At 45.9% G+C, this 7,025-nt stretch overlaps 1 pseudogene; it reads left to right on the forward strand.

The window, feature by feature from the left end:
* The first annotated feature begins 520 nt into the window (after positions 1-520).
* LOC105810234 lies at positions 521-912 on the forward strand (annotated as a pseudogene).
* The last annotated feature ends 6,113 nt before the right edge of the window (positions 913-7,025 follow it).

Genomic DNA, 7,025 nt, shown 5'->3' on the forward strand with positions numbered 1-7,025 from the left:
GGGTTGTTTGATTTTTTCTTGCTGATTTTCCTGAGTTCTAAATAGATTCTGGTTATCAGCCCTTTATCGGATGTGTAGCATGTGAATATTTTTTCTCATTCTGTAGGTTGTCTGTTTGTTCTCGTGACAGTTTCTTTGGCTGTGCAGAAGCTTTTTAATTTGATCAGGTCCCATTTATATATTTTTGTTGTTGCTGTGAATTGCCTTTCTTGAGCATCTATTTGCATCACTTATTGGTAAAAATAATAAGAACAGAGCAGGCGCTGGGAAACCTGGGTTCTAGTTCTGTGCCTGCAACTAACCGGACTTAGACCCATTGCACCAACCCCCACCCATGTGAGCCTTGGTTTCCCCACCTTTAAGAATATAAAAATTTGGACCAGGCTGGCGGTTTTCAAATCAGAGCAGCCTGCTTTTTATCTTTTATATGTTGGGGTTTTGTGTAAGATATTAGTTTAAAAAAGGGAAGGGAGGGGTCCTTTTTGTCCGACACCTTAACGAGGCTGCAGTAGTTTCAGCGCTTCTCCAAGCTTCGCAATGCCACCCAAGGACGACAAGAAGAAGAAAGATGCCGGAAAGTCGGCCAAGAAAGACAAAGACCGAGTGAACAAATCTGGGGGCAAGGCCAAAAAGAAGTGGTCCAAAGGCAAAGTTCAGGACAAGCTCAACAACTTAATCTTGTTTGACAAAGCTACGTATGACAAACTCTGTAAGGAGGTTCCCAACTATAAGCTTATAACCCCAGCTGTGGTCTCCAAGAGACTGAAGATTCGAGGTTCCCTGGCGAGGGTAGCCCTTCAGCAGCTCCTTAGTAACGGAGTTATCAAGCCGGTTTCAAAGCACAGTGCTCAAGTAATTTACACCAGAAATACCAGGGGTGGAGATGCCCCACCTGCTGGTGAAGATGCGTGAACAGGTCCAACCAACTGTATATTTGGAAAAATAAAACTTCATTAAATCCAAAAAAAAAGGGGAAGCGGGGATTCACTGATAAAACCTGCTATAAAGCCCTTCTCTAGAGGTTTGCTGATGTCCTCCTCTTCAGCCCTAGTGATCTCCAAATCTGTTCAACACTGTTAGTGATGGCCACGCTCCTTGGGGATCACAGCTGTTTAGGCTGGCTGGGTTTTAAACTGCATGAGGGAAAGGAGTGGAAGGCAAGATTGGAAATGAAGTTTAAGTCCAGACTTGATATTGCCATGGGTGCTGGGCCAAGAAGTCTGGACATTGTTTCATTGGAATTTGGGAGCCACCAGTGATTTTTGAGAGCAAACTTCTGTCAGTTATGATTTGCATGCAGCTGTGAGTAACAAGAGACTGGAGAAATAGTGGCTGATGTACAGAAGAGTGATTTCCCACGGGCAATTCCGAGCAGGTGTGTGAGCTCCATGCAGTCTTCAGGGATCCAGGCTTCTGCTGTTTTTCTGTTTCTCTGTCCTAGGGGAGCAGGCCTCCATCCTCACGGTTTCCACATGGTCTGAGATGGCCGCTGGCCTCCATCCGCGATGCCTGCATTGCGGGTTAGAAGGCGGGAGAAGAGAATGGCAAAGAGTCATGCATCCCAGCTGAGTCCGCCTTCCCAGCAGCCCCGCACAACTCACTGGCCGAAATTTAGTCCCAGTGGAGACTTTACTCTGGGTAGCAACGTGACTCACTGAAAGTCAGGGTAGGGAAAAGGGATATTGAGAGGCAGCTAGGGGCTCCGGTACAGGTGTGAAATGACTGGGACTCTGCACTGTGTTCATTTATGCAGTGGCAGTAGATGGGAAACTCTGGTCTAGCTGGAGAGAATGAGGGCCTGAACGGGAGTGACGCTGGGGAGGTGGGTGCGGGACAGAGGGAGAGCTAACGCAGAGGAGGGCCAGCGGGATTCTTCAGGTTTGATGGGATTTTGTCGGCTGGCGTGAGCTTGCTGGAGGATACCAAGATCACAGGTAGTTTGGGAACCATGTGGAAAGGATGCTGGTGATTCCATTGACTAAAATAAGGAAGTTGGAAGAGAAGTTTTAGGAAAGAAGTTTTAGGAACGAATTAGATTTTAGTCATGTTGAGTTTGTCCAACAAACTACACTAACACTGGAGTTTGGGGGAGTTTTACATTTCTAAGTAAATATTAAGTTTACCTAATTTTTTTAATCATAAGGTCTAGGGTGCCCTAATGTCTCAGATGCTTTTTTGGGCTTCCTAAGTTGGTTACTTAGGGGACTCTGTTCATCATGAAGGAGCAAGCCAATGGGGTTACCTCTTCTTTTCTCTGCTGGACCCAAACACCATGGAAATTTTTCCCACCGTTGGGTTTAAGGATCCTGAGAGTTGTGACAAAGATGACTTTCTAGGCAAATACACATTTCTTAAAAAGGTTTCTGCCCAGAATCCCTATGTAGTCATCACCCTAGTGAGTTCAAATATGAACATAGCACACAACTCTTCAATTCTGGTGCAGAGGCATTTCTTGGTAGCAGATTCCCTTATTTTCCTTTTGCTCTGAGTCTCAACCTGGCCCCACCTGATCTTTCCTGTCTTGGACCTGTTGTTTGAGTGGAATAGACTAGGTGGGGGCTGCCCATGTATTCAGGAGGGATATAAGAGTCATATCTGGCATCCCTGGGTCTAGGAGAAAAGCTTACAATGGAAATATGGAAGGGAGGGCAAACTGGATGGGGGTGGTGGGGACAGACAGCAAAGTTAATAGTTAAGGTGGTCAAGAGATGAAGAATTAAGGCAAAGGGTTGTGAGCTCAGGCAGCTGGATTTAAATCCATGAGCATGGGGCATTATGGAGAAAGCTTCTAGTGCTCCTTGCCTAGGTAAAAGCAGCTCCTTCAAAGACACAACGTGGGTTAGATGATCCCAAGAGAAAGCCTCAGAAAAGATATGCTCAGTGAGAGAGGAGAGACTAGACTCTTCCCAGCCCGTGTGTGATGTATACCGTTAGTTACTAGTATGCCTAGATAAATAAATCCAGATTGGATTGCTTTTTGCTTCGCAATTTTGGAGGCGTTGTTCTCTTGCCTGATGGCTGCAGGTGTGGCTGCTGAGGGGTGTGACAGCAATTCTGACTATGAGTCCTTTATTTGTGGCCTTTCCCCCTCTTTTAGAAGCTTTTAGGATCCTCTCAATTTGGCATTGAAATGCTTTGCTGTAAATCTTTATTGTTATTCAATATGCTGCTCACTTAACAGGCCTTTGCTCATGTCTTTCAGTTATGGAGAATTTTCTTACATTAGTTCTGTGATAATTTCCGCCATGATATATTCTCTGTCCTTTGTTTCTGGAAATCCTATCAGTCACATGCTGGGTCTGCTAGACATCTTCTTTTCTCCAGTTTTTCACCCCTTTGTTTTTATTCTGTAGATCTTAGTATTGCCTTCTTTATAAAGTAGTTAAAATCTTTAAAAAAATTACTTATAAATGCGATTTTTTTCCTGTTGTCATCAGCAGGGTGGTCATGGCCCAATGAGTGGGGATGGGAATGGGGAAGGCTTTTAGGCACCGAGAATTTGTCCTGCTGGGAAGTGTTCTGAATCTCCCCTCACTTGTCTCTAGTTGTCACTCGAATGGTCCTAGTCTTCCACGTGACCTGACATAACTGAAGGTGAGTGTCTCCTTGGCTTTCTGAATGGAAAGGGAGGTCTTCTTTGCAGCTGGAGCTCTTCTGGCTTTCTGTGCCACTATGGCTTAGAATGTATGTTCATGCTTTGGGTCGATGATGTAAATAAGAAATTGAAGACATGGATGGTTACGAAGGACTAACCTATTGTTATCAGTATCCATAGGGAGGTTTAGTTTTGCGTGGATCCTGATGATTTAGTTGCATGGTTCCAGGCAGCCGATTACCTATATGGCATGAACGAAGCTTCTTTTCTGAAAGAAACTTGGATTCATCTGGGTTTTTAGAATACTTTCTCTTGAACATCATATTAGCATAATACAATTTCGAAATGCTTGTGTACTATTTTTTTTTTAACAGAAGTTGAGTATTTAATAGCATAAATCAAAATAATCTTCTCCTTCTACGTCTCCACTGAAGCTGTAGAGAGTTAAGGCCTTGTTAGAGTTCTCGGAGTCCTTGCCCTCGTTGCAGCTTTGGGCTCTAAGCCACCCCCAGCCCCTTAGCAAACTCTCTTCTCCTTTGATCCTGTACTGCTGCTACTAACCCTCGGTCCTTCCGTTTACTAGGGCGTCTCTTGCTGCCTTCCATGCCTCCCTGCATCACCCTTCCCACTGCTGCTTCTTCCTCGCACTCTCTAATTTGGCTTTTTTAGTGTGGCTTGAGGATGTCAAGCATAGAATCAGTTAAGGCCTGGCCTGGCCTACTGCATCAGAACCTCTGGGGGTGTGCGGGCGTGGCCGAGGGGCCTGCCTGTGGTTCCAGTGCTCCTCCTCGGAGCTAGCCAGAGTTCAAGATGCTCTGCTGTGATTCCTGATACCGCCAAGCTCAGTTCCGGACTCCGCCTTGCATCCTTCGTCTTTTCTCTTGGGGAGCTCAGACTCCCCAGCGGGCTCTGCTCCCCTGCTGCCCAGAGGCTCCCCTCCAGCTCTGACCTCTTCTCTAGCACCTAATCTGCTATTTGCAACTATGCCCAGGAAGTCTCCTGTGTGCAGGGTGTGACCACTCACACTCCCCATCTATGGAAACAGCATCCCCAGGGAGTTAGGTATTTTTCTACCAGGTTATTTTGTACATGAGGACACGCAGCCTAAGAGGGGTATATACAGTGAGATTTACTTTGTTAGAGAGAATCATAATAAATGCATATTGAATACTTGAATGACTCACCCTGGAAACACACTGTCTTTGTAGACTTTATGTGGAACCTGGGTTTGTTGTTCTTTCTTCCATTATTTCTGCCAGAGCCACTGGGACGTAGGAGAGGGGGAAACAAATGGTAAACTGTGTGCAAGAGTTCTGCATTAACAATCAAAGTCGAAAACCTGTGGGAACCTCCCTAGAATATGACAGGGAGGAGTGCCCTGCAATGAGCCTTTACCCGCTAGCAGTTTTCTGAATTGCGTGGTGTTCATTGACTGTTGATTACTGCAGAACTGGGTCAGTTGGAGGTCAGGGAGGCAGGGAAGGGGGAAGCTGTGGGCTTAGGGATGGAACAAGCAGTTCCACCAATCTGTGTGAAATCTTCAGGGAGAATGTAGGGCTTTCAAAAACACTTTCTGGATATTTTCTTTATAAAAGCATCAGAAGAGTAGATCACTGCCTCGTTCACACTTTGCATAGGAAACAATACAAATGTCGCAGAAACGGAACCCATTATGAGGGAGCAGTTAAAGTAATTGCACGGGAAGAGAGTTAGGTCACTGCTGGCCAGATCTGGCTGTGATTCGAATCAGTTTTAGTACTTGAGAAAGGAATGTTTGATCTAACAGAAAACGAACTCCTCTTTCCCCTTCTCCCGCCCCCTCCCCTTCCCAGGTTGCTGCCGGATCCCCAGGGGATTTGTTGCTTCCTCTAAGAACTCCCCACTGCAGCTGGAAGAGAGGCTTGTTTCTCCAGCTGTCCAACCTTTAGTTTTATCTGCCTCTTGTTGACCTCTTAGTTTTATAATGAGTCAGTTTATTTGCTTGTGCAAATTGAGTTTTCTTAGAAATATAACAGAGCTAGAAAGAGGCCAGTGTTTTGTTTCCCCTGAAGGAGAAACAGCTATGGGACTGAGCCTGCTGGGGCTGTTCATTCTGTGACAGTCCCTGTTGTTGGTTTATTTTGATACCATGTAGTGAAGTCTGGTGGGCAGAGAAATATCGTCTCCCTTGTCGGAGGTAGAAATATCTGCGGAGTTTACAAGCTAATCACTTCTCGATTCCTAGCAGTTCTAAGAATTTGCTTAGCAACTACCCTGACCAGCCCCTGCCCCCGCCAGCAACAGGGCTGTACTCACTGCACTTACTGGTGGGGCTGATGGAGCAGTTTTCGAACTAAAAATGGATTAAGCATTTTGTGAAAATGGTGCCAGTCTTTTCCTCGATGGGACCTGAGCCTGTAACTCAGTCCAACAAAACGAGGGAGAACCAGCCAAAAAAAACCTTTTTAAGAAACAACACAGGCAGTAGGAAATCATACTGGTCAGGGCTTGTTTTCCTGGCTCAGGGCCTCATTCCAACCTGTTGCAATCAGCTCTGGAGTGTCTATAGGGACACCCCAGTGCAGGGGCCCCACGGAGGAAAGGAACTTTTACATTTCTGTTTGACTGGGCTCCTTGCCAGGGGCTAAGTTCAAAGTGCAGTTTCCAGTAATTTGCTGAGACTTCTTTGTGGGTTTGATAGGCCAGGACAGAAGCCTGCAAGCCGAAGTAATATTTCCTGATTTCTGTCATTTCTTAAGAAGAGAAGGAAGGTTGCTGAGGGACTGGGCTTTGGAGACTTTTGTTGGCTCCGAGAGCAGATTGGGCCTCCCTGCCTCCTGCCGTCCCTGGCCCTTTCCCGGTGATCCCATCCAGAGCCGCTGGCAGCCTGGCACTGACAGAGTCGCACGGCTCCCTCCTGGAGCAAACGCGGGGCACCCGTTCCATGTTCCACGCAGCCAGCAAAAGCCTCCGTTGATTTACTGCACGTTAGCATTATTTGGAGCTATAAAGTTGTCGAGTAATGGCAATATGTTCTTGTTTTCTCATATCTGTAGGATGAAAGTGAACATTTTTATAATCCTTCCCTCCTCACCACATTCAGTTCCCTGGTGTTAAACATGTGGGCTTGATTAAAGGGGAAAAAGAGCTACAAGGAGAAGTTAGATTTTTACATTCCTCTCTTACAATGCCTCCTTCCCTCAACTACCCCCTTCCCAGAACTTCGAGAGCGAGGTCCATATTCTTGTCATTTCATCTTTGTATTCCCCCACCCCGGCTCTATCAGAGGACTCCATGCATAATAATTCGAAATGAATCTTTATTAAAGGAAGGGGTAGGTAGTGGTGGCCTCTCACTTCAAAGAAGGATTTGGTAGAGCAATGTAGTTTCTATGTCAGGTAGAGGCTTATAGCAATGGTGCTTTATTGATTTGCTTACAACTCATTTTCTA

Source organism: Propithecus coquereli, unplaced genomic scaffold (assembly GCF_000956105.1).
Source record: "Propithecus coquereli isolate 6110/MARCELLA unplaced genomic scaffold, Pcoq_1.0 Scaffold207, whole genome shotgun sequence".
NCBI classification, from domain to species: Eukaryota; Metazoa; Chordata; class Mammalia; order Primates; family Indriidae; genus Propithecus; species Propithecus coquereli.